Consider the following 27,502-nt stretch of genomic DNA (forward strand, 5'->3'; position numbering starts at 1 on the left):
ACTATCTGTATTTGATTTGTTTGTATAATATGTGTGTGTAATTTTGTTCTGTGTTTTAGAGGGGGCAGTACATATGATGCCCATTATATATCTGTATATTAGGTACTGGGGGGTCTATGTGTGTGAGAGGCAGAGAATCCCTATATAATATTTTATAATTGTATATAAGGTACTGGGAGAGGGCTGTGTGTGTGTGTGAGGCAGAGAACATCTCTATAATATCTTATATATGTATATAAGGTCCTGAGGATGAGGGAACCACTCAGCTGTGTAAAATGTTTACATCTCTATATTGTTGTATATCTCTACTATGGTGCTGTAGAAGGGATCTGTGTGACAGAGGGAACCTCTCTATAATATTATATATATTTATATAAGGTACTGGGGGGCTGTGTGTGTGAGGCAGAGAATCCCTGTATAATAATGTATATTGGTATATAAGGTACTGGGAGAGGGCTGTGTGTGTTTGTGTGAGGCAGAGAACATCTCTATAATATTGTATTTCTGTATATAAGGTACTGAGGAGAGGGCTGTGTGTGTGTGTGAGGCAGACTGAACCTCTGTATTATATATATACACCAATTGTGCAAGTTCTCCCACTTAAGAAGATGAGAGAGGCCTGTAATTTTCATCATAGGTATACCTCAACTATGAAAGACAAAATGTGGAAACAAATCCAGACAATCACATTGTCTGATTTGGAAATAATTTATTTGCAAATTATGGTGGAAAATAAGTATTTGGTCAATATCAAAAGTTCATCTCAATACTTTATTATTTATCCTTTGTTGGCAATGACAGAGGTCAAACATTTTCTGTAAGTCTTCACAAGGTTGTCACACACTGTTGCTGGTATGTTGGCCCATTCCTGCATGCAGATCTCCTCTAAAGCAGTGATGTTTTGGGGCTGTCGCTAGGCAACACGGACTTTCAATTCCCTCCAAAGGTTTTCTACGGGGTTGAGATCTGGAGACTGGCTAGGCCACTCCAGGACCTTGAAATGCTTCTTACGAAGCCACTCCTTCATTGCCCGGGTGATGTGTTTGGGATCATTGTCATGCTGAAACACCCAGCCATGTTTCATCTTCAATGCCCTTGCTGATGGAAGGAGGTTTGCACTCAAAATCACACGATACATGGCCCCATTCATTCTTTCATGTACACGGATCAGTCGTCCTGTTCCCTTTGCAGAGAAACAGCCCCAAAGCATGATGTTGCCACCCCCATGCTTCACAGTAGGTATGGTGTTCTTTGGTTGCAACTCAGCATTCTCTCTCCTCCAAACATGACGAGTTGTGTTTCTACCAAACAGTTCTACTTTGGTTTCATCTGACCATATGACATTCTCCCAATCCACTTCTGGATCATCCAAATGCTCTCTAGCATACTTCAGAGGGGCCCGGACATGTACTGGCTTAAGCAGGGGGACACGTCTGGCACTGCAGGATCTGAGTCCCTGGCGGCGTAGTGTGTTACTGATGGTAGCCTTTGTTACGTTGGTCCCAGCTCTCTGCAGGTCATTCACTAGGTCCCCCGTGTGGTTCTGGGATGTTTGCTCACTGTTCTTGTGATCATTTGGCCCCACGGGGTGAGATCTTACGTGAAGCCCCAGATCGAGGGAGATTATCAGTGGTCTTGCATGTCTTCCATTTTCTAATTATTGCTCCCACAGTTGATTTCTTCACACCAAGCTGCTTGCCTATTGCAGATTCAGTCTTCCCAGCCTGGTGCAGGTCTACAATTTTGTTTCTGGTGTCCTTCGACAGCTCTTTGGTCTTCACCATAGTGGAGTTTGGAGTGTGACTGTTTGAGGTTGTGGACAGGTGTCTTTTATACTGATAACAAGTTCCAACAGGTGCCATTAATACAGGTAATGAGTGGAGGACAGAGGAGCCTCTTAAAGAAGAAGATACAGGTCTGTGAGAGCCAGAAATCTTTCTTGTTTGTAGGTGACGAAATACATATTTTCCACCATAATATGCAAATAAATTCTTTCCCAATCAGACAATGTGATTGTCTGGATTTGTTTCCACATTTTGTCTCTCATAGTTGAGGTATACCTATGATGAAAATTACAGGCCTCTCTCATCTTCTTAAGGTGGAGAACTTGCACAATTGGTGGCTGACTAAATACTTTTTTGCCCCACTGTATATATAATGTACTGTGGAGGCGTATGAGTGAGGCAGAGGGAACCTGTATGTACGGTACTGGAGAGATGATTGTGTGTGTGAGGAAGAGGGAACCTCTCAATAATATTTTATATTTGTATATAAGGTACTGAGGAGAGGGTTGAACCTTTCTATAATATATATCTGTCTATAAGTGTCTGGTGAGGGGCTGTGTGTATGAGACAGAAGGAACCTCTCTATAATATAATATATCTGTATATAGGTACTGGGGAAAGGGCTGTGTGTGAGGTAGAGGGAACATCACTGTATTATATTTCCTAAAGCTAAATCCTAGCTACCTATCAGCAGCATTGAAGGCAGACTGCCGCTTGCTTTCTTCTAAGTCCTAAATGTCCTTAGTTGTACTTTTTGTCGGTCTCACTCTGTCACATCACCCAGGCCCCCGGGTCAGTAGTCAGTGGATGGGATTGGAATGCCTTCAATGCCGCTCCTGACGGTGGCCAGTTGTGCCTGGCTGTCAGTCATTCCAATCCCACCCACTAACTACTAACCCATGGACCAGGTGATGTGACAGAGTGAGACCGACAAAAAGTACAACTAAGGACATTTAGGACTTAGAAGAAAGCGAGTGGCAGTCTGCCTTCAATGCTGCTTACAGGTAGCTAGGATTTAGCTTTAGGAGTGAGCAGCGGTCTTCCTTCCTTTAAAGCTTCTGACCAGCTAAGCCTGTCAATCCAATCAGAGTCACAGAGAGGACAGTTACAGTCAGGAGCGGCAATCTATAAATGTGATAGACGGTGTAGCACTGCAGGTTAGGATTTAGGAGTGAGCAGCGCCGGCATTGAAGGCAGTCTTTGGGCTGGCTGTCTCTAGAGTCAGACCGTTAGTGAGTGGGAATCTGGTATTCATTAACATGTCACCGACTCACCGGCAATAAAAACAGATCCAGACCTAACCTTTGTTTGCCGAGTCCGACTCCTTAGGCTAAGATTTATTGACAGCAGCTGGTCAGGAGGTGACTGAGGTCCAGAGCGGCATTGAAAGCAATCCACTGCTCTCAACCTTCACTGTTTCTCTGTGTGGGGGGTTGGCTGTTCTGTCGGATTCGGCAGCCCGTCAGAATGTGTGTGTGTCGGGGGGGGGGGGGGGGGGGCGTCATTTGAATCTCGGACCCAGGCAGCACAATGTCTTGAGCCAGCCCTGGTGCAGAAGTGTCAATAAAATTACGGTATTGCAGTATCTCTGTTTTCTTTTTACTCTTTATTATACTGCATGTGATCTGGATCATATGAATTGGAGAAAGATTCTACCATTCCCCAAGAAGCAGATCAAGGACGAGTGTGGAAATCCTGGTGATTGTTCCTCCTTACGGAGCGGCACTTACCTCATTAGATTGGGGTCAAGTAATGTAAGTAGGAACCCTGACGGGGATTATCATTCTTCACTTCAATTCATCCTTGGAGCATTTTTATGAACTGTGTATTTTATTGAACATTATATGACTGAACGATCGTATCTGATACCTCTGCACGGAAGTTAATTACTGCTTATAAGACTGTTTTTAATTTATTTCAATATTTTTGGGGCTATATATTTATCTGTCTAGTTTGAATAGTTATTTATTTAATCAGAACTTACAGATATCAAATATAGGGTATCATAGTTTATATAGCATTTCTAGAAATGGTGTATTGTATTCATCATCATATGATCTATTGATCGTATTAGATACCTCTACAAGGAAGTTAATTACTACTTAGACGAGTGTCTCTATTTCTTCATTTTTGGGTTATATTCATTTATCCAGTTGGAACAGTTATTTATTTAATTAGAATATATAGATATCCAATATATAGATACCAAATATAGGGTATCACAGCTCACAAACCAGATATTTTTTCGGTAAAGCGCTGTACCACCACTTGTAATACACTATGTCTATATATGTGTACATATGTATTTATGTATTTATATGTATTTATATGTGTATACATGTATTTACAGACATATACACATATAAACAAATAAATACATATGTACACATATATAGACATATATATAAGTGCATTGGAGCACTTCAGTAGAAAAACACGTAAAATTATATTTATGCAATATTCATATTTAATAAAGTGTTAAAGTATGTATTTACTGTAAATATTTCACATTCCAATGTTCTGCACATAGCAGAATATGTTCTATGTATTTATAAATAGATAATCCTATTTATATCTGTATATATCTATACCTATATATAATCATCTATATATATATATATAGATATAGATATATATTGTACCAAAATATCATCAGATATAAATAGAAACATATTCTGCAGAACCTTGGAATGTGAAATATTAATATTTTCATATTGGGTATGCGCACATTCCAATATGCGATCGGGTATGAGGATATGAGGACATGTGATCGGGTTAGTGCATGAGTAGGGTGTTTTTTTCACTTTTTCCTCCGTTGACTTCTATTGGGGAAGAAGTTATCATTTGCGCGATAGTCTAATTGCGCTAGAAGTAAGCTGTTTGCACTCATTGGGTTAGCGCAAAATTTTTACTTTCAACTCATAGGGGCATATTTATCAAGCTCCGTACGGAGCTTGAGGCCCCTTTTTTCCGGCTCGCCGGAAACAGAAGTTATGAAGCAGCGATCTAAAGCGTATGCTGTCGTCATTTTTTGATGTGTAGCGGACATGATACGCTACTTCGTATCATGTCCATTCACCTTTTGATAAATATACCCCATAATACCAGTACAACCCAACAAGTGCAAAAAGTTTACGTCTAGTTCAATTAGCGCTCTAGCGGAAGCGCTAAATAGCGCTCCACTTGTAATTTTGCCCTTAATGATTCAGATAGAGTATGCAATAATGGAAAACCTTACTTCTATTTTCAAATTTACTTCTTTTTCTTGGTAAACTATGTTCAAGAACATGTGCCTGGAGAACTATATTACAGCAGTTCTTCTAAGCTTTGAAGTACTAGAAGCCAGTATTGTTTGCACAATGTATAACATTGTTTAAAGCATTGTTGCAAAACTCCTGCCATATAGTGCTCACGCGCCTACCTAGAGATGCTCTTCAACTGAGGATACAAATATAACATTTTTCAAAATATAAGCGCTGTCTGAATCAGGAGAGACAATTTTGGGGTTTCATGTCCCGTTAAGTAGCTTGGGGCCTCTCTGGCACTAAAGCTGTTAATGAATTTGCATATGGATGGATCCTTACAGACCATATGTGAGGAGAACAATGGGACTAAGCCATTCACACAGCTTCCTTTTAGGAAATAAGGTTTTACAACCCCCCTCTTCATCAGTTCCTCAACTGCATTGGGATTAATTTCAGTTTATAGCTGACAATGGCAGGAAGCTGCTTCTTAACCCTTCTTTGGCAAAGTTTCCTTTACACCTGGATTTTAGTCTTCTTTCATCAGTAAAAATGCTGAATTCCAAGTTTCATGAGTGAGCTAGGTTAATATTTCTGATCTTATACACCCATCATGGTGGCTCCTATAATCAGGAAGGTGTTTTTTTTTATGTTTTCTTTTACTATCATCTTTATTATTATTATTATTATTGTTGTGCTAGCTACAGATGTGCCTGTCATTATGATAGACAAAAGAACAGACATGTTATGTTCCCTCTCCTCTAGTAAAATAGTTTTGCCTTTGTTGTTGTTTTCTTCTGGTGCTTAACTATTTAATAGTTTCTTGATGTTACGTAGCTGTTAGAGAACAAAACAACCCCTCTTAAAAGCACAGTGCAGAGATAATGTGCTGGATTATTATTATTATTATTATTATTATTAAGTGTAATGGTAAAAACATTTTGTCATCATGTTGTTAATACACGAATGCTTCTTTCTAAAACATAACCCATTTTCACCAAGCCTAGTTGCCTAATTAATATAGATTATTTCACCAACTGTTAAGTAATTAATCTCTCTCTTTTTCCAGTTAGTTGGAGAGTCAAGATTTAAAGTTTGGGCCTGAGATACCTATAATATTTCTTAGGTCTTAAAGGGATATTAACAAATCTCTAATGGTTCAGAACATGTAATTTTAAGAGACTTTTCAATTTACTTCAAATATCAAATTACTTTGTTCTCTTGGTGTCTTTTGTTGAAAAGCATGCCTAGATAAGCTCAGAAGCAGCAATGCAATTGGAAAGTATTTTATTCACAATACATAAAAAAGGTTAAAAATGAATAAAAATTATATTGCATGCTTTGTGGCTTTTGAATGGCTCAAAAGTGTATATTCTGTTTATGTGTTTATATGTGTGTGTATGTATGTGTGCACATAAATATTTACACATATAAACACATAAATACACATGTATACACATATATACAGTAGTATGCATATAAATACACACACATATTTAGACATATATATTACATTTGAGCCTTTTCCAGTCAAACACCTTAACCTTAAAGGGGCAGTGAACCTACACAATAATGTTATATAATTCTGCACCTAGTGCAGAATTATACTGTATAACATTATTTTAACGCCAAGTTTATAAAACAAAGTATTTCAAAGAATTTTTAGCAAGAACTTAGAATTTTGTATTACACCGCTCCTGGCTCTACTGAGCTACATTGAGCGATGCGCTTAGTTAAATAACAGACCCGCTCAGTAGAGCCAGGAGCGGCGTAATACAAAATTGCTTAAAATTCTTTGAAATACTTTGTTTTATAAACTTGTCACTAAAATAATATTATATAATTCTGCACTATGTGCAGAATGATAATAGATTATTGTGTAGGTTTACTGCCCCTTTAATTATTTTAACCCCTTTAAAACATTTTTATTAATATTAAAATATTTTTTAATTAAAAAGTGCGTATCTGAGTGTAATACTTTATTATAATTTGTTTTGTATGTGTTTTTTTGTTAACCCTTATACTTTTACTTCAGGTCTCAAGCTGCACTAAATATTCTATCGCAATTTAAGGCTTTAAGCTTGAGCGCAACCTATAACTTTCAACTTATAATATGAGCGCTATGTGGCATTGTCGCAATATACATTGAAAGTATAGGTTGCACTAGAGCAATGTCAGTGTCAGGGTGCCAGGAATCAGACTGAGACGAGAAGTGCAAAAATGATCACACCTTTATTAATAACAAAGAAATAATAAAAAGTCCACAAGTCAAATAACAAGCCAGGAGTCAAAACCAGAGCTGGTAGTCAGACGAGCCGAGTCAGGAGCCAAAGCGAATAGTCAGACGAGCCGGAATCAGGAACAAGGAAAACAGCAGAGTCAGGAACAAGCCAGGGATCAGGAACCAGGAAGGACGTCAGACAGCCGGGTAATACACAGGAACTCTCACAAACAGGTCTGAGACAACGCAAAGGCAAAGCATACTGAACAGAGGCCCTTTAAATAATAAGTGATGACATCACAATTCTGAGACTCACACAGATGATGCACACCAGTCTGGCCATAAAAGGAAGTGCAGGAAATGAGCAGCATTCCCCACAATGCAACGTAGTCAGCAAGAGAGGTGAGTAAAATGGCTGCCGGCAGCACATGTCAAACAAAACAGGGAAAAAACACGGACAGTCAGACACGCTAACTATGCTCTGGTAAATCTCATTTACCATAGACTTGTAATGTAGAGTTGCGCACTAATGTTAGTGAGGTCCAGCCATATTGGTTATCACGACCCAAACTATCATTAGTGCGCCACTTAATCGTAATCTGGCCCCATATCAGATATCATACATACAATGCATGGACAGGATCATTTTTGGCAATCACATTCCCAAATCCAACCAGAAGTTATTAACTAGATATCGACAGCATAATGGCACATAAAATTCAACAGCCTACTTGATAAATGCTCATCACACATATATTGCCCAGTAACACACATTGGATAAATAATAACGATATTGGCCACCAATCTGCGCATGTTCAGATCCAGAAACAAGATGGCTCCCCTTGCCAACAATAGAAAATCCTACTGAACATATCATCGCCAATAATTAAAAGTGAAACTAAAAATTAAGAAACTATCTACAAGATACTGACAGTTGCTAAATGCATAGTGAGAGGAAACTGTTTGGGGAAGATACAATTCTGGACCAGCAGAATGTGTGGCCTGGTCAGTTGGTGAGAGTGACTGGGCAGCCTGAAGAGCAGTATTTTTTCATGTATCGATTTGGTTTTGGTTGTTGTTAGCAGTGCCAATGTGGTAAAATGGAGATTGAATATTGTGGGAATTATAAAAGGATATCACAACACTGTATGTCCCTTCAATATTATAATTATTTAACAAACCCAATTTTAACTAAATAGAGTTTAGGAGTCTGCACAATATAAAGTTTGGAAGTCTGCACAATATAGATTTTAGGAGTCTGTACAATATAAAGTTTGGGAGTCTGTACAATATAGAGTTTGGGAGTCTGCGCAATATAGAGTTTGGGAGTCTGTACAATATAAAGTTTGGGAGTCTGTACAATATAGAGTTTGGGAGTCTGCACTATATAGAGTTTGGGAGTCTGTACAATATGGAGTTTCGGAGTCTGCACAATATAGAGTTTAGGGGTCTGCACAATATAGAGTTTCGGAGTCTGCACAATATAAAGTTTGGGAGTCTGTACAATATAGAGTTTGGGAGTCTGCACAATATAGAGTTTGGGAGTCTGTACAATATGGAGTTTGGGAGCCTGTACAATATGGAGTTTAGGAGTCTGCACAATATAGAGTTTAGGGGTCTACACAATATAGAGTTTAGGGGTCTGCACAATATAGAGTTTGGGAGTCTGCACAATATAGCGTTTGGGAGTCTGTACAATATAGAGTTTGGGAGTCTGCACAATATAGAGTATGGAAGTCTGCACAATATAAAGTATAGGAGTCTGCACAATATAAAGTATAGGAGTCTGCACAGTATAGAGTATAGGAGTCTGCACAATATAGAGTTTGGGAATCTGCACAATATAGAGTTTGGGAGTCTGCACAATATAGAGTTTCGGAGTCTGCACAATATAGCGTTTCGGAGTCTGTACAATATAGAGTTTGGCAGTCTGCGCAATATAGAGTTTAGGAGTCTGCGCAATATAGAGTTTTGGAGTCTGCACAATAGAAAGTTTGGGAGTCTGCACAATAGAAAGTTTGGGAGTCTGTACAATATAGAGTTTGGTAGTCTGTACAATATGGAGTTTGGGAGTCTGCACAATATAAAGTATAGGAGTCTGCACAATATAAAGTATGGAAGTCTGTACAATATAGAGTTTGGGAGTCTGCACAATATAGAGTTTAGGGGTCTGCACAATATAGAGTTTGGGAGTCTGCACAATATAGCGTTTGGGAGTCTGTACAATATAGAGTTTGGGAGTCTGCACAATATAGAGTATGGAAGTCTGCACAATATAAAGTATAGGAGTCTGCACAATATAAAGTATAGGAGTCTGCACAGTATAGAGTATAGGAGTCTGCACAATATAGAGTTTGGGAATCTGCACAATACAGAGTTTGGGAGTCTGCACAATATAGAGTTTCGGAGTCTGCACAATATAGCGTTTGGGAGTCTGTACAATATAGAGTTTGGCAGTCTGCGCAATATAGAGTTTAGGAGTCTGCGCAATATAGAGTTTTGGAGTCTGCACAATAGAAAGTTTGGGAGTCTGCACAATAGAAAGTTTGGGAGTCTGTACAATATAGAGTTTGGTAGTCTGTACAATATGGAGTTTGGGAGTCTGTACAATATAAAGTATGGGAGTCTGCACAATATAAACTTTGGGAGTCTGCACAATATAGAGTTTAGAGGTCTGCACAATATAGAGTTTGGGAGTCTGCACAATATAAAGTTTGGGAGTCTGTACAATATAGAGTTTGGGAGTCTGCACAATATAGAGTTTGGGAGTCTGCACAATATAGAGTTTGGGAGTCTGCACAATATAGAGTTTGGGAGTCTGCACAATATATAGTTTGGGAGTCTGCACAATATATAGTTTGGGAGTCTGTACAATATAGAGTTTGGGAGTCTGTACAATATAGAGTTTGGGAGTCTGTACAATATAGAGTTTGGGAGTCTGTACAATATAGAGTTTGGGAGTCTGCACAATATAGAGTTTGGGAGTCTGCACAATATATAGTTTGGGAGTCTGCACAATATATAGTTTGGGAGTCTGTACAATATAGAGTTTGGGAGTCTGTACAATATAGAGTTTGGGAGTCTGCACAATATAAACTTTGGGAGTCTGCACAATATAGAGTTTAGAGGTCTGCACAATATAGAGTTTGGGAGTCTGCACAATATAAAGTTTGGGAGTCTGTACAATATAGAGTTTGGGAGTCTGTACAATATAGAGTTTGGGAGTCTGCACAATATAGAGTTTGGGAGTCTGCACAATATAGAGTTTGGGAGTCTGCACAATATATAGTTTGGGAGTCTGCACAATATATAGTTTGGGAGTCTGTACAATATAGAGTTTGGGAGTCTGTACAATATAGAGTTTGGGAGTCTGTACAATATAGAGTTTGGGAGTCTGCACAATATAGAGTTTGGGAGTCTGCACAATATAGAGTTTGGGAGTCTGCACAATATAGAGTTTGGGAATCTTCACATTATAGAGTTTAGAGGCCTGCACAATATAGAGTTTGGGAGTCTGCACAATATAAAGTTTGGGAGTCTGTACAATATAGAGTTTGGGAGTCTGTACAATATAGAGTTTGGGAGTCTGCACAATATAGAGTTTGGGAGTCTGCACAATATAGAGTTTGGGAGTCTGCACAATATAGAGCAGGGCTTTCCAAACTGTGTGTCGTGACACATTAGTGTGTCGGCGGCAGTGTGTAGGTGTGTCCCTGCTTCAGCACAAATGTTTTTGAATTTAAAATTATTTTTACTTTTTTTTTTTTGTTTCCGACTTTCCGCCTGCCTGCTATGCATATCACATGGTTGAAACATGATTGATACCTAGTGGGTCAAAGATCATCTTAACCTATTGCCGCAGCTTAGCTGGAGCTGAATGTATTCCCATTGGCGGCACATTGGCTCCTGACTGCACGTGTAGAGTAGACTCCTCAATCAGCTCGTGACTGCATGTATAGTCAGTGAGTGGGACAGCAGTGTGTTTGTAGCACGGGCCATAGTCAGTCAGACTCACAGAGCTCTGAGGGCAGCAGCTTAAATGCTGAACTGAAGTCAAAAGTCAAAGTGTTGGTTTTATTTGCAGCTAGCTCCCAGTAGTGCATTGCTGCTCCTGCTCTTGATCTATGGATAGGAAGTGGAAGCTTAAAAATGCTTGATGATGAAATGCGAGTGTCTTTATCTAATATTCCACTAAATATTCAGAAACTGTGTTCATCCCATCAACCTCATACATCCCATGAAAATAGTAGGTAGCTATTGGTGATGTTAAACGTTTTTTTAATTCTTGCACATACTTACATACTGTTACTTGTAAATACATTTCGTTATTATATCATTTATGTATGTGTCCATATTTCTTAAAACAAGTTAGTTTAACCTCTCGTTTGCTAGAACAACTGAATTACGGTGTCGCGAAATTATGTAGGTCTAACAAGTGTGTCACCAACAGGAAAAGTTTGGAAAGCTCTGATATAGAGTTTGGGAGTCTGTACAATATATAGTTTAGGAGTCTACAAAATATAAAGTATGGAAGTCTGCACAATATAAAGTATAGGAGTCTGCACAATATAAAGTATAGGAGTCTGCACAGTATAGAGTATAGGAGTCTGCACAATATAGAGTTTGGGAATCTGCACATTATAGAGTTTGGGAGTCTGCACAATATAGAGTTTGGGAGTCTGCACAATATAGAGTTTGGGAGTCTGCACAATATAGAGTTTGGGAGTCTGCACAATATAGAGTTTGGGAGTCTGCACAATATAGAGTTTGGGAGTCTGCACAATATAGCGTTTGGGAGTCTGTACAATATAGAGTTTGGCAGTCTGCACAATATAGAGTTTAGGAGTCTGTACAATATAGAGTTTGGCAGTCTGCACAATATAGAGTTTAGGAGTCTGCGCAATATAGAGTTTCGGAGTCTGCACAATAGAAAGTTTGGGAGTCTGCACAATATAAAGTTTGGGAGTCTGTACAATATAGAGTTTGGGAGTCTGTACAATATGGAGTTTGGGAGTCTGTGCAATATAAAGTATGGGAGTCTGCACAATATAAACTTTGGGAGTCTGCGCAATATAGAGTTTAGAGGTCTGCACAATATAGAGTTTGGGAGTCTGCACAATATAAAGTTTGGGAGTCTGTACAATATAGAGTTTGGGAGTCTGCACAATGTAGAGTTTGGGAGTCTGCACAATATAGAGTTTGGGAGTCTGTACAATATAGAGTTTGGGAGTCTGCACAATATAGAGTTTAGGGGTCTGCACAATATAGAGTTTGGGAGTCTGCACAATATAAAGTTTGGGAGTCTGCACAATATAGAGTTTGGGAGTCTGCACAATATAGAGTTTGGGAGTCTGTACAATATGGAGTTTGGGAGTCTGTGCAATATAAAGTATGGGAGTCTGCACAATATAAACTTTGGGAGTCTGCACAATATAGAGTTTAGAGGTCTGCACAATATAGAGTTTGGGAGTCTGCACAATATAAAGTTTGGGAGTCTGCACAATATAGAGTTTGGGAGTCTGCACAATGTAGAGTTTGGGAGTCTGCACAATATAGAGTTTGGGAGTCTGTACAATATAGAGTTTGGGAGTCTGCACAATATAGAGTTTAGGGGTCTGCACAATATAGAGTTTGGGAGTCTGCACAATATAAAGTTTGGGAGTCTGTACAATATAGAGTTTGGGAGTCTGCACAATATAGAGTATGGAGGTCTGCACAATATAAAGTATAGGAGTCTGCACAATATAGAGTTTGGGAATCTGCACAATATAGAGTTTGGGAGTCTGCACAATATAGAGTTTGGGAGTCTGCACAATATAGCGTTTGGGAGTCTGTACAATATAGAGTTTGGCAGTCTGCACAATATGGAATTTAGGAGTCTGCGCAATATAGAGTTTTGGAGTCTGCACAATAGAAAGTTTGGGAGTCTGCACAATATAAAGTGTGGGAGTCTGTACACATACTTACATACTGTTACTTGTAAATACATTTCGTTATTATATCATTTATGTATGTGTCCATATTTCTTAAAACAAGTTAGTTTAACCTCTCGTTTGCTAGAACAACTGAATTACTGTGTCGCGAAATGATGTAGGTCTAACAAGTGTGTCAACAACAGGAAAAGTTTGGAAAGCTCTGATATAGAGTTTGGGAGTCTGTACAATATATAGTTTAGGAGTCTACAAAATATAAAGTATGGAAGTCTGCACAATATAAAGTATAGGAGTCTGCACAATATAAAGTATAGGAGTCTGCACAGTATAGAGTATAGGAGTCTGCACAATATAGAGTTTGGGAATCTGCACATTATAGAGTTTGGGAGTCTGCACAATATAGAGTTTGGGAGTCTGCACAATATAGCGTTTGGGAGTCTGTACAATATAGAGTTTGGCAGTCTGCACAATATAGAGTTTAGGAGTCTGCGCAATATAGAGTTTCAGAGTCTGCACAATAGAAAGTTTGGGAGTCTGCACAATAGAAAGTTTGGGAGTCTGTACAATATAGAGTTTGGGAGTCTGTACAATATGGAGTTTGGGAGTCTGTGCAATATAAAGTATGGGAGTCTGCACAATATAAACTTTGGGAGTCTGCACAATATAGAGTTTAGAGGTCTGCACAATATAGAGCTTGGGAGTCTGCACAATATAAAGTTTGGGAGTCTGTACAATATAGAGTTTGGGAGTCTGCACAATGAAGAGTTTGGGAGTCTGCACAATATAGAGTTTGGGAGTCTGTACAATATAGAGTTTGGGAGTCTGCACAATATAGAGTTTGGGAGTCTGCACAATATAAAGTTTGGGAGTCTGTACAATATAGAGTTTGGGAGTCTGCACAATATAGAGTATGGAAGTCTGCACAATATAAAGTATAGGAGTCTGCACAATATAAAGTATAGGAGTCTGCACAATATAGAGTTTGGGAATCTGCACAATATAGAGTTTGGGAGTCTGCACAATATAGAGTTTGGGAGTCTGCACAATATAGCGTTTGGGAGTCTGTACAATATAGAGTTTGGCAGTCTGCACAATATAGAGTTTAGGAGTCTGCGCAATATAGAGTTTTGGAGTCTGCACAATATAAAGTTTGGGAGTCTGCACAATAGAAAGTTTGGGAGTCTGCACAATAGAAAGTTTGGGAGTCTGTACAATATAGAGTTTGGGAGTCTGTACAATATGGAGTTTGGGAGTCTGTACAATATAAAGTATGGGAGTCTGCACAATATAGAGTTTAGAGGTCTGCACAATATAGAGTTTGGGAGTCTGCACAATATAAAGTTTGGGAGTCTGTACAATATAGAGTTTGGGAGTCTGTACAATATAGAGTTTGGGAGTCTGCACAATATAGAGTTTGGGAGTCTGCACAATATAGAGTTTGGGAGTCGGTACAATATAGAGTTTGGGAGTCTGTACAATATAGAGTTTGGGAGTCTGTGCAATATAGAGTTTTGGAGTCTGCACAATATAGAGTTTGGGAGTCTGCACAATATAGAGTTTGGGAATCTGCACATTATAGAGTTTAGAGGTCTGCACAATATAGAGTTTGGGAGTCTGCACAATATAAAGTTTGGGAGTCTGTACAATATAGAGTTTGGGAGTCTGTACAATATAGAGTTTGGGAGTCTGCACAATATAGAGTTTGGGAGTCTGCACAATATAGAGTTTGGGAGTCTGTACAATATATAGTTTAGGAGTCTACAAAATATAAAGTATGGATGTCTGCACAATATAAAGTATAGGAGTCTGCACAGTACAGAGTATAGGAGTCTGCACAATATAGAGTTTGGGAATCTGCACATTATAGAGTTTGGGAGTCTGCACAATATAGAGTTTGGGAGTCTGCACAATATAGCGTTTGGGAGTCTGTACAATATAAAGTTTGGGAGTCTGTACAATATAGAGTTTGGGAGTCTGTACAATATAGAGTTTGGGAGTCTGCACAATATAGAGTTTGGGAGTCTGCACAATATAGAGTTTGGGAGTCTGTACAATATATAGTTTAGGAGTCTACAAAATATAAAGTATGGAAGTCTGCACAATATAAAGTATAGGAGTCTGCACAGTATAGAGTATATGAGTCTGCACAATATAGAGTTTGGGAATCTGCACATTATAGAGTTTGGGAGTCTGCACAATATAGAGTTTGGGAGTCTGCACAATATAGTGTTTGGGAGTCTGTACAATATAGAGTTTGGGAGTCTGCACAATATAGAGTTTAGGAGTCTGCACAATATAAAGTTTGGAAGTCTGCACAATATAGATTTTAGAGTCTATACAATAAAGAGTTTGGGAGTCTGCACAATATAGAGTTTAGGGGTCTGCACAATATAAAGTATGGAAGTCTGCACAATATAAAGTTTGGGAGTATGCACAATATAAATTATGGGAGTCTGCACAATATAAAGTATGGAAGTCTGTACAATATAGAGTTTGGCAGTCTGCACAATATAGAGTTTAGGGGTCAGCTCAATATAAGGTATGGGAGTCTGCACAATATAAAGTATGGAAGTCTGTACAATATAGAGTTTAGGAGTCTGCACAATATATAGTTTGGGAGTCTACAAATCTAAAGTATGGAAGTCTGCACAATGTAAAGTATGGGAGTCTGCACAACTCACCTATATCAGGTCTGCTGCTATGTCTCACACTGCACTAGAGATCAGGAAGGGGGAGAAAAGTCTAGAGAGGAACGCAGTAATTATTTACATTGAGCTGTAACGGAACAGTGACATCTAGAGGTAGAAATGAAAAGTGCAGGCACAAACCACCAGGATGATCACTTCCTCACACATTCAGTGAGAGCGGTGATGGAGACTGGAGAGCGCACCTCATGATAAAGAGATTTTGCGCCCCTAAGAATTATGCATCCGGGGCAACCACTCCTGTGGCCCCCTGTCAGGGTTTTTTCCCTGCTTTGTTTGCCATGTGCTGCTGGCAGCCATTTTACTTACCTCTTACTGAATCTGGTACAGAGTGCGTGATGCTGCTCATTTCCTGCATGCCCTCTTATGGCTAGACTGTTGTACATCATCCGTGTGAGACAGGTTGCAGTCTCAGAATTGTGATGTCATCACTTATTATTTAAAGGGCCTCTGTTCAGTATGTTTTACCCTTGCATTGTCTCAGACCTGTTTATGAGTTCCTGTGTTCCAGTTCCTGTGTATTACCTGGCTGTCTGATGTCCCTCCTTGTTCCTGATCCCTGGCTTGTTCCTGACTCTGCTGTTCTCGTTGTTCCTGATTCCGGCTCGCCTGACTACTCGCTTTGGCTCCTGACTCGTCTCGTTTGACTACTCGCTTTGGCTCCTGACTCGGCTTGTCTGACTACCAGCTCTGGCTTTGACTCCTGGCTTGCTATTTGACTTGTGGACTTTTTATTATTTTTTGTTATTAATAAAGGTGTGATTATTTTTGCACTTCTTGTCTCAGTCTGATTCCTGGCACCCTGACACCCCCCCCCCCACGCTACACCACTGGTTGTATACAAACAATAGTGCTATTATAAAACATTACATTTTCTGTACCTTTTGTAGGGTTTTGTATATGAACCATTTGTATAGCCCATCTGGGTGTGTTTTTGTACAAATGTATAGTTTTGCTTATTTTTAAATAACATTGTGCTGATTTTCAGACTCTGTATACAGACTTCAGACTGCTTCTGTTTGTATAAAGGGTCTTTTTTTTGGTGCCATTTCAGATAAGGATACAGCTGGAGAGACACTCTGGGGAAAGCAATCATGTGTATGTTCCAATTGTATCCTCATGCAGAGTAGAATGGGGGGGAGATAGTCCAAAGTGAGCCCTACGTATTTACAGAAATCCCTATTCCCTCTAAGGGGTGCACGCTCACACTTTATAAAAACAGTGATTTCTCTTGCTAAATAAGTAGCACCCATGTTTGGGCCATCTCATACTAAATAAGTAACATTCAATTTCTCACACTAAATAAGTAGAGCTCATTTTGGCCCTTATTGTCTTCATGTTGCTCACAGCTCGTAAAAATCAATACATAGTTGTTGATTTTTTTACCACCTCCTCAACATTTATGAGGTGTTCCAAATTTGGGTCTGGGAAAAATGGTCACCTTATTAAATGACATGATATTGTTGTTTACACTTGGTCCCATCCCCTCTCTAAGCTGTCCCATTTTACTAGCGCTGCGGAATCTGTTGGCGCTCTACAAATAACCGATAATAATAATAATACTTATGCACATATATAGATATTTTCTAAATCCAAACCTTTTCCAGTACCAAGCAATTTGTACCTGTACACATATTCAGGATAAAAAATACTAAGATACAAATTAAGGCTAAACGGAAATATCCAGAACTGCCATATGGAAGGGAGTAACTGAGCAGTTATTCTCAATACAGTTATTATACCACATAAAATGATGACAGGATGCTCTGCCTATCACGGACTCCTGACTACACCTTTGAGTGCTGATGCTTATTTTTGGCAACAATGATTATTGCTGGATTTCCTCTCTGGGAGTTCTCTGCTGTTAGCTATTTGTCTCTAATATTTGAGAATCTGCCAAAGCTGTAATCAAGTGTTAACTTCTCTTTACAATTTATGTTCAGGTCACACAGTAGTGCAACTATTGTTTAACCCTTTTGCTGCTAGGCCTTTCTTCACCCCAGTGTTGAGCCAATTTTGAGCTTGTATTTCTACCTACATTCAAATTCTTTTGTAAGTTAAATTTGAGTGAGTTACCCACACAAATTATATATTGTTTTTTCTCTTTCAAATGAGGGATCTTGGAGGTTTGTAGCTGAGATCAAGGTGTTTGAAGAACCTCAAACTTGCATCTACACTAAGGGGTAGATTTAATAAGCAGCTGATGCTACGCCCACAGTTTCAGGCTCACCTGAAATGTAAGTTAAGAAGCAGTGATGCTTCTTATCTTTCTTCAGTGGTGTCACTAGGGGGTGCGGGTCGCACCCGGGTGACACCACCAGAATTTTTTTTATTTTTTGTTTATTTTTTTTTTATTTTATTGAAATTCAAAGAAATACAATGTAGAGATGTATAGTTTTTTTTTATTAGAGGGGCCAGCATTTGTGAACATTAGTGGGACAGGGGAAGTTGTAGACACACTTAATTTTTTTGCCCTTTTGAGCCAGCGCTGCAACTTCCACAAATAGTTTTCCCGGCTACTTTTGCTTGTTTGTACTTTTCTCCTCCCCTGCCCAATTTTACTATGAATGTTGTGGGTGTGCCGTGGGGCATGCAAAGTTGCGCTGCTAGCCTAAACCTGCCTATCTGTGATCACTGCTCAGTGACGTGTGGAGCAGTGGAGTCACTCACTGCTGTGTTGTCTCTCTAAACGGGAACTGGGAAATCGTGAGAAGGATGCCTGGCACCCGACCGCATGACTGTCTGACACTGTCTCTAAAGTGAAAGAGCCACGTATGATGCCCACGAGACCGGTACGGTTACGGTACACTAAGTGCACACTGAAGAGGTAGGAGGGGAGAGCGGGTGGGGGTCTGGGGGTTGGCAGAGTGCAGAGGTGATTGGCCATGAGAAGCGGTAGGCACGCGACCCGGGGCTGTGCACTGACAGACTTGGAACAGAGTCAGAGAGCAGAATTTTCATAGTTTGCGCGCCTAAACCTTTTCTTTAGTGATTTATTTTTAGAGTGCACTGTTTATCTTTCATTTGATGTTCTGCTGAGCCAGGGAGCAGCTCTAGGCATGAGCTTTATAATTAATGCAGTGCAGTTTACATATTTTGTATGTGTGTGTGTCTGAGTTTTTGTGTGTGTGTCTGAGTTTTTGTGTGTGTGTCTGAGTGTTTTTATGTGTGTGTGTCTGAGTGTTTTTGTGTGTGTCTGAGTGTTTTTGTATGTGTGTGTGTGTGCGTGCCTGAGTGTGTTTGTGTGTGTGTCTGAGTGTGTTTCCGAGTGCTTGTGTGTGCATCTGAGTGTGTTTTTAAGTGTGTCTGAGTGTGTGTGTGTCTGAGTGTATGTGTGTGTGTGCCTGTGTTTTTGTGTTTGTGTGTGTCTGCTTTCTTGGGGGTGGGTGACACCATAACTTACTGCACCGGGTGACACCAACCCTAGTGACGCCACTGAACTTCTCTGCCACCTTTTAGGAGGTGGACTGCAATCATCCCGATACAATCGCAATGATTGACAGCCCCTACAAGCGATCGATTGGCTGTGAATGTGCAGGGGGCGGCATTGCACAAGCATTTCACAATAAATGCTTGTGCAATGTTAAATGCTTATAGCGTATACTGTCGGCACTTCTTAAATTGACCCCTATGCTTCCTAGTTCTGCGTCCTTTGTGACATCACTACACTAGGCCACCATCAATCCCTGGCCTGTATTGCGGGGATCCATTTGATTTGCTAGTCATACATGCACAGGCCGCGATATGCATAGCAAGCATAGCTCGTCATGCTCACCAAAGTGGTTAAAGGGGCATGTAACATTTATTTAAACAACCATGAGAAAAAACTTTGCAATATATTTTCATTATTTATTTTGCACCTTTTTCAAGGGATTTATTTTTTTTTTCTAATTCTGAAAAATTTAATTGCATACTTCACAAGCCTAAACATGTTACATAACTGTCCCTAACTGGTCTCAGCAGAGGAGATGATAATATATAATAAAGTGACAACAATGCAATCACAAACAAAAAGAAGTATAATAATAAAGTGTTGTGAATGGTCCAAGTGAAGGTTATACTTGTGTCAGTATCAAATGCTTCAGAACTTGTTGAATCCCAGATGTGACAGACTTCCCCGCTACCCCGACTGGGTAGCGCCGTCGACCGGGTCCTTCCTCTGCCTGGAACAAGTGGCTATGTAGCTCAGGAAAGTGATTTCTATGTAGCCCAGGAAAGTGATTTTAGCTGGAGCTCACCCAAATAACTAGACAGACTAGCCTTCAGGTGAACAAGAACTGATTTTATTGAAAACACACACTCCTTTCTTTCATGTAATTAGCAAGAGTCCATGAGCTAGTGACGTATGGGATATACATTCCTACCACGAGGGGCAAAGTTTCCCAAAGCTCAAAATGCCTATAAATACACCCCTCACCACACCCACAATTCAGTTTTAAAAACTTTGCCTCCCATGGAGGTGGTGAAGTAAGTTTGTGCTAGATTCTACATTGATATGCGCTTCGCAGCAGGCTGAAGCCCGGTTTTCCTCTCAGAGTGCAGTGAATGTCAGAGGGATGTGAAGAGAGTATTGCCTATTTGAATACAATGGTCTTCCTCTAGGGGATCTATTTCATAGGTTCTCTGTTATCGGTCGTAGAGATTTCTTCTCCTACCTCCCTTTTCAGATCGACGATATACTCTTATATACCATTACCTCTACTGATTCTCATTTCAGTACTGGTTTGGCTATCTACTATATGTAGATGAGTGACTTAGGGTAAGTAAGTCTTATTTTATCTATGATACTCTAAGCTATGGTTGGGCACTTTATATGTAAAGTTCTAAATATATGTTTTAAACTTATATTTGCCATGATTCAGGATAAGCAGTATTCCTTCTTTCAGACTGTCAGTTTCATTATTTTTGGATAATGCATATGAATAAATATTTTTTTCTTACCTTAAAAATTTTCAATTGACTTTTTTCCCTGCGGGCTGTTAGGCTCGCGGGGGCAGAAAATGCTTCAATTTATTGCGTCATTCTTTTTTGGTGCAAAATTTTGTCATTTCCGGCGGCATAGTTGACACCGGAAGTTTGTTTGTGGTTGCGTCATTTTTTGGCGCATGTGTGTTACAGACTTTTTTTGCGCCAAAAAATGTGGGCGTCGTTTTGGGCGTCAGAGGATGTGGCATCATACTTGGCACCAAAAAATGTTGGCGTCGTACTTGGCGCCAAAAAAAATGTGGGCGTCATACTTGTTTCCACTTTTTTTCACATTATTTAAGTCTCACTTTTTTGTTGCTTCTGGTTGCTAGAGGCTTGTTTATTTTGCATTTTTTCCGATTCCTGAAACTGTCATTTAAGGAATTTGATAATTTTGCTTTATATGTTGTTTTTTCTATTACATATTGCAAGATGTCACAACCTGACCCTGGATCAGAATCTACTTCTGGAAAGACGCTGCCTGATGCTGGTTCTACCAAAGCTAAGTGCATTTGTTGTAAACTTTTGGTAACTGTTCCTCCGGCTGTAGTTTGTGTTAGTTGTCATGATAAATTTTCTAACGCAGATAAAGTCTCCATTAGTAATAATCCTTTACCTGTTGTTTTTCCTTCAACATCTAATGTTCAGGATGTCCCTGTTAATGTAAAATAATTTGTTTCTAATTCTATTAGGAAGGCTCTGTCTGTTATTCCTCCTTTCAGTAAACGTAAAAGGTCTTTTAAAACTTCTCATATTTCAGATGAATTTTTAAGTGACCGCCATCATTCTGACTTATCTGTTTCTGATGAGGATCTATCTGGTTCAGAAGATTCTGCCTCAGATATTGACACTGATAAATCTTCATATTTATTTAAGATGGAGTTTATTTGTTCTTTACTTAAAGAAGTGTTGATTGCATTAGATATGGAGGAGTCTAGTCCTCTTGATACTAAATCTGCTAAGCGTTTAAATTCAGTTTTTAAACCTCATGTAGTTATTCCTGAAGTTTTTCCAGTTCCTGATACTATTTCAGAAGTAATTTCTAGGGAATGGAATAGTCTGGGTACTTCATTTACTCCTTCTCCAAGATTTAAGAAATTGTACCCTGTGCCATCTGATAGATTAGAGTTTTGGGACAAAATCCCCAAAGTTGATGGGGCTATCTCTACTCTTGCTAAACGTACTACTATTCCTATGGCAGATAGTACTTCCTTTAAGGATCCTTTAGATAAGAAGCTTGAATCCTTTCTAAGGAGAGCTTATTTATGTTCAGGTAATCTTCTTAGACCTGCTATTTCTTTAGCTGATGTTGCCGGCAGCTTCCACTTTCTGGTTGAAGGCTTTAGCGCAACAAGTGTCAGACCATAATGCTTATAGCATTGTTAAACTTCTTCAACATGCTAATAACTTTGTTTGTGATGCCATTTTTGATATCATTAGAATTGATGTCAGGTATATGTCTTTAGCTATTTTAGCTAGAAGAGCTTTATGGCTTAAATCTTGGAATGCAGATATGACTTCTAAGTCAACATTGCTTTCTCTTTCTTTCCAAGGTAATAAATTATTTGGTTCACAGTTGGATTCAATAATTTCAACTGTTACTGGGGGGAAAGGAGTCTTTTTGCCTCAGGACAAAAAATCTAAAGGTAAATATAGGGCTGCTAATCGTTTTCGTTCCTTTCGTCAGAATAAGGAACAGAAGCCTGACCCTTCCCCTAAAGGAGCGGTCTCCTTTTGGAAACCTTCTCCAGTCTGGAATAAATCCAAGCCTTTTAGAAAGTCAAAACCAGCTCCCAAATCCGCATGAAGGTGCGGCCCTCATTCCAGCACAGCTGGTAGGGGGCAGGTTACGATTTTTCAAAGATGTTTGGATCAATTTGATTCACAGTCTTTGGATTCAGAACATTGTTTCACAAGGGTACAGAATAAGTTTCAAGGTAAGGCCGCCTGTGAGAAGATTTGATCTCTCACGCATTCCAGTAAACCCAGTGAAGGCTCAGGCGTTTCTGAAATGTGTTTCAGACCTAGAGTTGGCTGGGGTAATTGTGCCAGTTCCAGTTCTGTAACGGGGTCTGGGGTTTTACTCAAATCTATTCATTGTACCAAAGAAGGAGAATTTCTTCAGACCAGTTCTGGATCTAAAAATATTGAATCGTTATGTAAGGATACCAACATTCAAAATGGTGACTATAAGGACTATTCTGCCTTTTGTTCAGCAAGGGCATTATATGTCTACAATAGACTTACAGGATGCATATCTTCATATTCCAATTCATCCAGATCACTATCAGTTCCTGAGATTCTCTTTTCTAGACAAGCATTACCAGTTTGTTGCTCTTCCGTTTGGCCCAGCATCAGCTCCAAGGATCTTTTCAAAGGTTCTCGTGCCCTTCTCTCTGTAATCAGAGAACAGGGTATTGCGGTATTTCCTTATTTGGACGATATCTTGGTACTTGCTCAGTCTTTACATTCTGCAGAATCTCATACGAATCAACTTGTGTTGATTCCTCAGACAAAGGTAACCTTTTTGGGTTTCCAAATAGATTCAGTGTCCATGACTTTGTCTCTAACAGAAAAGAGACATCTGAAATTGGTTTCAGCTTGTCGAAACCTTCAGTCTCAATCGTTCCCTTCGGTAGCTTTGTGCATGGAAATTCTAGGTCTCATGACTGCTGCATCGGACGCGATCCCTTTTGCTCGTTTTCACATGAGACCTCTCCAGCTTTGTATGCTGAACCAGTGGTGCAGGGATTATACAAAGATATCACAATTAATATCCTTAAATCCCAATGTTCGATCTGCTCTGACTTGGTTGTTGAATCACCATCGTTTAATTCAAGGGGCCTCTTTTGTTCGTCCAACCTGGACTGTGATCTCAACAGATGCGAATCTTTCAGGTTGGGGAGCTGTATGGGGATCTCTGACAGCGCAGGGGGTTTGGGAATCTCAGGAGGCGAGATTATCAATCAACATTTTGGAACTCCGTGCAATTTTCTGAGCTCTTCAGTTCTGGCCTCTTCTGAAGAGAGAATCGTTTATTTGTTTTCAGACAGACAATGTCACAACCGTGGCGTATGTCAATCGTCAAGGTGGGACTCACAGTCCTCAGGCTATGAAAGAAGTATCTAATTTCTGTGGTTCACATCCCAGGTGTAGACAATTGGGAAGCGGATTATCTCAGTCGCCAGACGTTACATCCGGGCGAATGGTCTCTTCACCCAGAGGTATTTCTTCAGATTGTTCAAATCTGGGGTCTTCCAGAAATAGATCTGATGGCCTCTCATCTAAACAAGAAACTTCCCAGGTATCTGTCCAGATCCAGGGATCCTCAGGCGGAAGCAGTGGACGCGTTGTCGCTTCCTTGGAATTATCAACCTGCTTATATCTTTCCGCCTCTAGTTCTTCTTCCAAAAGTGATTTCCAAAATTCTAATGGAGCGTTTGTTTGTACTGCTGGTGGCTCCAGCATGGCCTCACAGGTTTTGGTATGCGGATCTCGTTCGGATGGCCAGTTGCCAACCTTGGACACTTCCGTTAAGGCCAGACCTTCTATCTCAAGGCCCATTTTTCCATCAGGATCTCAAATCATTAAATTTGAAGGTATGGAGATTGAACGCTTGATTCTTAGTCATAGAGGTTTCTCTGACTCAGTGATTAATACTATGTTACAGGCTCGTAAATCTGTGTCTAGGAAGATTTATTACAGAGTCTGGAAGAATTACATTTCTTGGTGTTCTTCTCAAAAATTCTCTTGGTATTCTTTTAGAATTCCTAGAATTTTACAGTTTCTTCAGGATGGTTTGGATAAGGGTTTGTCTGCAAGCTCTTTGAAAGGACAAATCTCTGCTCTTTCTGTACTTTTTCACAGAAAGATTGCTAATCTTCCTGATATTCATTGTTTTGTACAGGCTTTGGTTCGTATCAAGCCTGTCATTAAGTCAATCTCTCCTCCTTTGAGTCTTAATTTGGTTCTGAGGGCTTTACAGGCTCCTCCGTTTGAACCTATGCATTCTCTGGATATTAAATTACTTTCTTGGAAAGTTTTGTTCCTTTTGGCCATCTCTTCTGCTAGAAGAGTTTCTGAGTTATCTGCTCTTTCTTGTGAATCTCCTTTTCTGATTTTTGAGGTTTTAGAAAGACTTCTAGTCTATTTGTTATCTTTTCTGGTTCCAGGAAAGGTCAGAAGGCTTCTGCCATTTCATTGGCATCTTGGTTAAAGTCTTTGATTCATCATGCTTATGTAGAGTCGGGTAAGTCCCCGCCTCAAAGGATTACGGCTCATTCTACTAGGTCAGTTTCTACTTCCTGGGCTTTTAGGAATGAAGCTTCTGTTGATCAAATTTGCAAAGCAGCAACTTGGTCTTCTTTGGATACTTTTACTAAATGCTACCATTTTGATGTTTTCTCTTCTTCTGCAGCAGTTTTTGGTAGAAAAGTACTTCAGGCAGCTGTTTCAGTTTGATTCTTCTGCTTATTATTTCATTTTTTTGATTTGGGTTGTGGATTATTTTTTCAGTGGAATTGGCTGTCTTTATTTTATCCCTCCCTCTCTAGTGTCTCTTGCGTGGAAGTTCCACATCTTGGGTATCTGCTATCCCATACGTCACTAGCTCATGGACTCTTGCTAATTACATGAAAGAAAACATAATTTATGTAAGAACTTACCCGATAAATTCATTTATTTCATATTAGCAAGAGTCCATGAGGCCCACCCTTTTTGTGGTGGTTATGATTTTTTTGTATAAAGCACAATTATTCCAATTCCTTATTTTTTGATGCTTTCGCTCCTTTCTTATCACCCCACTTCTTTGCTATTCGTTAAACTGAATTGTGGGTGTGGTGAGGGGTGTATTTATAGGCATTTTGAGGTTTGGGAAACTTTGCCCCTCCTGGTAGGAATGCATATTCCATACGTCACTAGCTCATGGACTCTAATATGAAATTGAATTTATCAAGTAAGTTCTTACATAAATTATGTTTTTACATAGTTGCCAACATTTCAAAAATATTTCCAGGGACACTTTGCAGCTATCAATTACCTGCATTGAAATTTTTACCACACCCCCTGCCCTAAAGCTCCGCCCACTTTGTCAAACCCACATAATTAAGCTCCGCCTATTTATTATGGTGGGGAAAAAAAGCTCAATAAAGAACCAGTTTAAAAGATTACATGCCCTTATGTCTCACTCCTGTGCAGACTCAAAATGGATCATTCAAACAAAAGTCACATTCTGTGGCTTTGTATTTAGAAATTAGCAGTCTGACTTTAATATATATACAATATTATATATAACATGGGGAGCAGTTATAGGTGCAGTTAGGGGAGGGGACATATGGAGCAGTTATAGGTGTAGTTAGGGGAGGGGACATAGGGAGCAGTTAGGGGAGGGGACATGAGGAGCAGTTATAGGTGCAGTTAGGGGAAGGACATGGGGAGCAATTATAAGTGCAGTTAGGGAGGGGACATGAGGAGCAGTTAGTGGAGGAGACATAGGGAGCAGTTATAGGTGAAGTAAGGGAGGTCACAAGAAGCAATTATTGATCATTAACAGTTATAGCTAGCAGAATTTACACATTTAATATGTTTACATGTAACTGGAATGTAGAAAAAAATACATGTTTGCACAACTCCAAGCTATATTTGTGGAGATTAAAAGGTCTGTACAAGTTGGATTTAGAGGGAGAAAAACATTTGAATGCAATATATTTGTAACCTTTCATATGCCAGACAGAATTACCCTCTGTGCACCACAGCATCTCTGGAAGCAAGGAGTTAATCACTTAGGGGTTGGTCTTGTTTAAGTAAATGAATCTCTCCCCTGTATGTATCACCATTTCACTGAGTTGCTCACATGCTGTGCTTTGTAATAGTAAAGGTTAATTAAGTGCCATAAAAGTCCCATATTTGTTCTAATAATTCATCCACCATTTCTATCTCACATGCAGCTCACACGCAATTTAACTCAGACAGCAACAAGTTAATAGGTGACTTTTGTTACCTCCTCAGAACTCCGTGATCTAAAATAAATTGAGACCCCGGCCAGCAGCTGACAGGCATTCCTCCCAAACACTGACACCGTGGGATATGCTCTCTGCATCGTCTGGTGATCACAAGGAATGCATTTTTGTTATGCGCAGCATTCAGTTCCCTGATGCTGTTGTACAGTTTATTTTCCCATCTAAATAATAACTTTCAAGGAAGCACATACAGTATTTGCAAGTTGGCTTCTGTAGTGTACTATATAAATGGTAAATGCTGAATTATTTAAATGATAAATTTGTTCAGAATAAAGTAAAACTATACTTCATGAACAGTAAAACAGTAGCAGACAACGTTAACTGCGAGAATAATTGAAAACTTTATCTGGGGCTTTATTTTTACTTGCATATGAAGGGACAAATATATTGCTGGGGGTGAGGAATAAAAAAGCGAGACAGACACAATACACTTTAAAATATAAAATACCTTTGTGTATTTAAGATAATAAACTGGCTTACACTGTGCAGATCAGGAGACTAAGGAGTTGTGCTGTTTACCATCACACCAGTTACACGCTGCACGGAGGTATCAATCAGAGGCACATCAACAACCGTTACCCACGCCAAATGTGATGTCACTGCACAGCCAGCTGACGGGGAGGAGAAACTGACTT

Source organism: Bombina bombina, chromosome 6 (assembly GCF_027579735.1).
Source record: "Bombina bombina isolate aBomBom1 chromosome 6, aBomBom1.pri, whole genome shotgun sequence".
Classification (NCBI taxonomy): Eukaryota; Metazoa; Chordata; class Amphibia; order Anura; family Bombinatoridae; genus Bombina; species Bombina bombina.